The sequence below is a fragment of the Pinus tabuliformis genome, chromosome 3_1 (genome assembly GCF_031772625.1).
Source record: "Pinus tabuliformis cultivar Carrire ecotype Pingquan chromosome 3_1, CPIR1, whole genome shotgun sequence".
Lineage (NCBI taxonomy): Eukaryota > Viridiplantae > Streptophyta > Pinopsida > Pinales > Pinaceae > Pinus > Pinus tabuliformis.
The window spans coordinates 30,916,084-30,922,623 of record NC_142301.1 but is presented as its reverse complement, the minus strand read 5'-3'; the positions used below and the strand labels follow the sequence as shown (position 1 = coordinate 30,922,623).

The 6,540-nt window shown below is 39.0% G+C and overlaps 1 long non-coding RNA gene across 4 annotated transcripts; it reads left to right on the top strand.

Moving 5' to 3' along the window:
* Positions 1 to 226: 226 nt before the first annotated feature.
* On the top strand, positions 227 to 1,027 carry LOC149185612 (uncharacterized). Of its 4 annotated transcripts, none has more exons than XR_016256061.1 (3): positions 227 to 383; positions 479 to 775; positions 892 to 1,027. It is a non-coding gene; the product is annotated as an uncharacterized LOC149185612 (long non-coding RNA). The 4 variants fall into 4 exon arrangements; XR_016256063.1 differs by having other exon boundaries at positions 250 to 383; positions 465 to 775; XR_016256062.1 differs by having other exon boundaries at positions 290 to 379.
* The last annotated feature ends 5,513 nt before the right edge of the window (positions 1,028 to 6,540 follow it).

The following is a 6,540-nucleotide window of genomic DNA, read 5'->3' as shown; positions in this document are numbered from 1 at the left end:
CATATGGATGCTCGATCTATGTCATCCTCGTGACGCTGGACTTCGCATGATTGATCATGTCATTCTCGTGATAAGACTTTCTCAACATTAGTGGGAATGGGAATTTTTCTTGAGCATCAAACAGTCTTGTAAATTTAATACATGAAAAATCAAATGGTCCTCACATGCACTCAAAACGTCAAAATTTGACCCTGGTTGCCAGTCTAGCTGTTTGCAAACTTGACCCTGGGAGTGTAGATGGTTTTCAAATCCGAGTTTGGAGTTCGACTGCTTCTATATAAGGCAGGCTATACCATTGTATTTCTCACCTCTTGCTTACAGACTTTGGCCTCCAGTTGTAGGTCTGGTTGTATATTTGGTGTAACTTTGGCCTCCCGTTGTAGGTCTGTTTGTATATTTGGTGTAACATAGGTATTGTTTTATATTTTCTATTAGGTCAGATATCATATTGAGTTGAACTGAAGGCGTTTTCTTGCAGAAGTAGTATCTGGTGAAACTCAGCGGCAATAATATGAACTTCGGCGGCAACAACAACATGGTCGACCGCAGGTGCAATAGCGGCGACAAGAACGTCATCGGCCCCAACACCCAGATCGACGGCAATCCCATCCTTGGCGACAACAGCGGCAACACCACCAACAGCGGCAACGAAATCAACAGCGGCAACAACAACATGGTGAACAGCAACAACGCCTGCGACGCCTGCAGCGACAACGAAGTCAACATCGGTAAAGGAACCTTAAGTAACCTTAAGTAGACCAACTTATAGCACCAGGTAATCGCAACTTCAGTAGACGAACTGCACTCACATATATTTCGATTTCTGTTCATAGCACAATAACGTCATGAATTTCTATTCTTTTGCTTAATTACATTGTTATTGCATGGCAGGTATGGGAAATAATAAATACAGTCGAAGATTATCTGTTTATCTAAGACTGACTATGTGTTGATATAAAGTTAGTTTAAAGTCAAATAGTCTACTTATAAGGCATTGTCATATCTGGATGTTGCTATATTGTAATTTTAATTTATGTATTAGTAAACTACCTACCTGGTTACTTTGTTTTAATGTTTTAGAAACCTCTCAATTTAATGTTTTTGTTGCCATATTTCATAATAAGGTAACTGAATAACAAAATAAATAAACAAATTAATTTAATCCCTGAATAGGCATGGCCATGGATGGTTACATTAGTGTCGTCTCATTAGCATATGCAATGGTTATGTTATTATGTTCTCATTAACATATGCAAGATAGATGTGTATGACATTCACATTCTACTTAGATGGTAGTATATTGTAATTTGAAAAGATGTGTATTTGTGTACTTGCACAAGTTGATTTTAGAATAAAAGTCTCCCACATATTCGTCTTGGTCATTTATTTTCTTCTGGAAATTGGTTTTTATTTATTAATATTTTATTGTTAGAAAAAAAAAAAAAACTATTACCATTTTTTTTTTTTATCGTTAAAAGTCTATCTAAGCTTCTATTATATGTACAAAATAAACTTACAGACAGTAGAGCAGTTGATCCCAGGCCAAAAGATGCGCCTTGGGAAGGTTCGTTCTGAGACTAATAGCTCCCACGCAGGGGTAGCAGCAACTGAACCAAAATTTCTTGACACAGTGATTCCAAAAAAAAAACCAAAACTTCTGGAGGAACCGAAGAAGTGAAAACATCAACCTACTACTTTGCAATCCTAAGAACATAACTGTTTCTGCCCGCGCAGGGGCGATCGATCAAGACTGACTGAACAAAACAGGAAAGAGAAATGAAACTGGGCCCATCATGCATGGGCCAGACATACAAATTCAGAAAATACCAAATAGTCCGACGCGTTGAGGAAGCTGTGACCATCTTACCCTCAGGGGTCTTGGTCGTCTCTTCGGGTGGCAAGAGGAGGGACTGAGTGAGGCTGGGGCTCACTGTCAGGTTCTTCATTAAGGCTTGGGTCCTCAACCACGTAGCACCATCCCCTTCCTTCTGGGACACCTGCCCACATTGCCTTCCATGTTGCCTCGTCCATGCCAGGTGGTGCCGGCCCCAAGTATGGTCCGGTGTCGTTGTCCTCCTCCGTTCCCAGAGTAGCCTGTTCGGCCTGCGGCGTCTCCTCCATGCTCCTTTTGCCTTTGTCCTCTTTGCTCGAATTCTTTGGCAAGGTCTCCATTGTCTCCATTGTCTCCAGGGTCTCCATGCTCGCTCTCGCTGAAGACGTTGCCACCATACCCGCTGGAGCTCCCACTTCTTCTCTCTCAGGAATTCTTGTAAACATAACAGATATATGGGCATTGACCCCTGTGGCATCCCCTGAGTCACCCAAGGTGAATACCACTGAGCCAAATGCAGGCAGCAGAGGCCCTCCTTCGCTTGAACTGCCCACTTCCACGAATTGCCCATGCTGCAGCTGCGTTGCTCTGGCTCTCCGGTGGCAGTAGCAGCAGCAGCAATGATGGTGTTCGTCTGCTGCAGGGGTGCGAGAGGAGGACCCTCTTCCTGGTCCTCGTCTACTTGGCTGCCTTTGCCGCAGTTTGACCATGCCTGCTTTTGTGCTTCTCTTGAATGCACAGACCACTTGAATTGCCAAGCACCCTCCCTCTGTGTGCCAATTAGCCTTTTGAATCTCCCACTGAGCCAGAGAGCCCGAGAAAATCCACCACTGCAGTCTGTCACACCACCAAAAACAGTGGCATGCCAAATTTTGCACAGCAGCAGAGTTTCTGGCTTGCCTCGGCTCCTTCTTCCTTCTCTTCCACATTCTCCTGGATTTATCATGCCAGGGGTCTCGCATTGTGCTCTGTGATCGAGAGCCGAGCTTCCCCTTCCCCAGAACAATAACTGCAGGCCGCCCCCAAACATTAAACACCATGAATGCCGTCGCGTGTGTGCTGAATAGCCAAGGAAAGGCGGTGAAGCTTGCTCTTTAATGACAGCCACGAGGCGGCACATGCTTGACATGTGGTCCGTCCTCCCCTACCACGTAATCACCCGCATCCGGGGTATTACCATTGATTGTATTGATAATTATAAAATTGTTTTTTTTTATAATTTTAATATTATTTATACATATTTATACTTAAAATATATTGGAAAAAATAAATATATTATATATTTCCCTACATCGAATTCACTATACAGCTAAGGTAATTGCTCCCTGATTTGGGATTGTCCAAATTTCTCACATTAAACATGATTTTTTCAATCTAATCATTAATAAATACATTTTTTTTATTAATCTAATCATTAATAAAGACATTTTTTTTTTGCTATTTTATTCTTTTTAACACCAATGTGAACTATTCCATGTTATTAGCCATGTAACATGAAGGAATATTCTTTAATAGTGGAATTATATCTAACATTGAACATGACAAAATTACTAATTAATATTCTAATATTTTTTAATGAATATTTAGTGTACTCTTACACTTAGCAACAAAAGTATTTTTACTTTCTACCATATTAATGTGGAGGCTTTCTTAGTTATCAAGTTGAAGTCATTAATTAATGACGAACATTTGAAATCTGTTCTCATCTTTTATGTGGAAGAAAAAAAATTTGTTTCTTAATGGTGTCATGGTCTTTAACCAATTCTTTAAGTATTCACACCTTATATTTTCAACATCTTTTGCTTTCATGCAATCTTATATCTAATTGAAAGTAAGATTTTGGTATTTCAATTAGAGTCAAGATTCTAACTCTTTTGTAAACAATTTGACATATTTATTGTTGAAACATTCTTATTTCTTTACTTTAGAATATTCTATATTCAATAATAATCATGCATCCTAACACAATTCACTTATCAACAATATGCCAACTATCAAAAAGTATAATCATATATATATTTATAGATATAATTGGTGTTATCTAATATGTTTGGGAAGAATGGGTGGTATTTCCCACGTCTAGGTTTAATTCATAGAAGTGACATGATGGTGACAAGCATTGTTGTAATAGTTAGGTGCCTATTATCATTCCTAGTTTAACGTTAAGATTTTATAGAACACATATGAGTATTAAGAAACATAAGGAAAAACAATAATACACATGAGAGAATACTTATTTGATTTTCGCTTTACACAAGAATCCTGAAAAATATTTGAGCTTTATTCCATGATCCACCGGGCCAATCAAGTTTTCTGATATAATAAGACTTTGATTTGAGAGAAAATTTTGTAGAAATGTCTTTGAATCCACCCTAAATACTTTGAAATATGAAGTATTTATACAAAAAATATTACAAAATATCTTATAACAATATGAGATTTAATCTAAGGAATCAAAATATCTTCAAGCATGAAGGTAGGGACAGATGGAAAATTACATCATGATGTCCCTGTTATTGTGGTAGTGCTAGTTGTTGCCGTTGAATTTGAGCCCTTTAAGCTGGCTAATATTTGTATGCTGGAATCATCTTTATGTTTAATCATTCACTGATATTCTTTATCCTGCTACTCTTTGACCCTGCTGATTTGTCTTTCACCTGACTCATCTGCCTGTCTTTAGATTTACTGTGGTAACTTATAGTAAATCTGTCATTTTTTCCCACCATTCATCCTCGGGTAACTTTCTCTTTATCATTCTTCTGTATATTTCGTTTGCTTTTGTGTACTTAGCAAATTTGGGCTTGGTGACAAACAAATGTTTCACCTCATGCTCTAAAAAGAACAAGTTTTTAAAAGTGTCATATAGTACTTTCCCTGTAGGCAAAGCTTTGATACCCGAAGTACTAGCCTGTTCCTTAGCCAAATTCCTTAGTTTGTCTGTGTACTCCAATTGGGTCATGAGTTTATCATGAATGACCATAGGACTCGGAAGGCCTTTGTCCCTCAAAATTTCAAATTTAGCCATAAACCTGTCAATGGCCACCTGCATTTTATGGCATTTTTCTTCTAAGTTAACCATGAGGTTTCTTTTGGAAATGAGCTTTTTGACTTCTAGCATGGCTTCAGTCCTATCCTCTATACCAAGCTAATTTAGCTCATATCCGTTCTTGATGTTCAGGAAGTGGATGAGTCGATTCGAATCCTTCAGCATTTCACCCAATTCTTTCGTTACCTTTTGGATAGCTCCACTAGCTACCTTTACCAGTTATGTTTGCTAAAATATAACTTCAATTGATGGCCAGATGTCATTGAAAGAGTCAATTATATTGGCCCAGAGAATCTCTTTGGTATGTCCTAGTGGCTTTTGTAGTGTTAAGTCTTTCTCTAGGACCTTGATCTTCTCACCCACCGTTAAGGCTTTCTGTGTTTCTTCTCTCTGCTAAATTTGGGCAAGCTTACATTCAGTTTCTAAGCTTGCCACTTTCTCATTTATCCTTTTGAGCTTTGTTGCCTTGATGGACATTTCCTCCATGGCTTTTACTAACTCTAATTTTTTTTCTGTAGATGAACCTGCTATTGTAGACTCAATTATGACTTGTAGTGTTGTGGCAGGTGGAGCTCTTCATGCCAAAGATGCTGCCAATGTAGAAGGAACTGCAGTTGTTACTATGGGAATGGCAGATGTGGAAGTTGTTTCTAGGTCAATTTGCTTGGACTAAATTAAAATGTCCAACTCTTTCTCTGTTTCTTTCAATTGGTCATTTAGCGTTCGGACCAAGTCCATAAAATCCTCTTGTCCTTTTTATGTTTCTAGAACTTTTGTTGTTTGTGGGTGATGTAATGGTGGAAAATTGAGTTGCTTCTTCAAAGTAGCTATGTCATCATTCTTCTTCGTTATCAATTTTTTAGTGGCCTTTACATCTTTGGATCATGTCGCAACTCAATGATTAAGTCCTCTAAGCACTTGATTCTGGTATCTTTGGCCTGTGAAGAGGCCTTCTCCAATTGGAACTGAGCTGATATGTTATTCAGGGAATTCTGCAATTGGTGGGATACGATAGCTTTCCCTGTCAAGCTGGAGTAAATCACCTCCCCTGTCTACTTATGCAGCTTAATCTGGTCAATAGGATGAGTGTCATTTTCCAGTACTTCAAAGTCTATCTTTTTGAAGTCTGCTGTTGTTCTTGGTTGCTAAGTAGTGCGCTTTATGAATGTCATTTGCATTTTGCCTTCTTTCACATCATAGGCTAACATAAGCCTTGTTTGATTGGTGGGTGCCATCTTTAAGTACTGTGCATAGGTTTGGGATTTCAGCCTCTCATTTCTATCTTTTATATCCTTGTAACTTTCTCTAATGTCTTGGTCTCTGTCAGTTGGCATCCTGAATGAGGACACTTCAAAACTTTACTGCCTTTCCAACATCTGAGTGTGCGATGTGGAAGTTTCTAGTCTGCCCCTAGAGGGAGTGGCATGTCTGCTTCCTTCTCTTTCTGTGTTGGTGGCCCCAACTATTTCTTCTGTGAATTCGTGTTCAGAGACAGGATTTATCCTTTGCCTTTTAATGAGGCTCGTCTCTTCATATGCGTGTGAGGTTGCTCTGCCTGAAGTTGTGGCCTCTTCCCTGTTTATTTTGATGTTTTTCTCCTCATTTAGAGGATTTTTCAGGGCTGGGGAAGTACTCATGATGGGCTCTGGTACACCTATTTGAG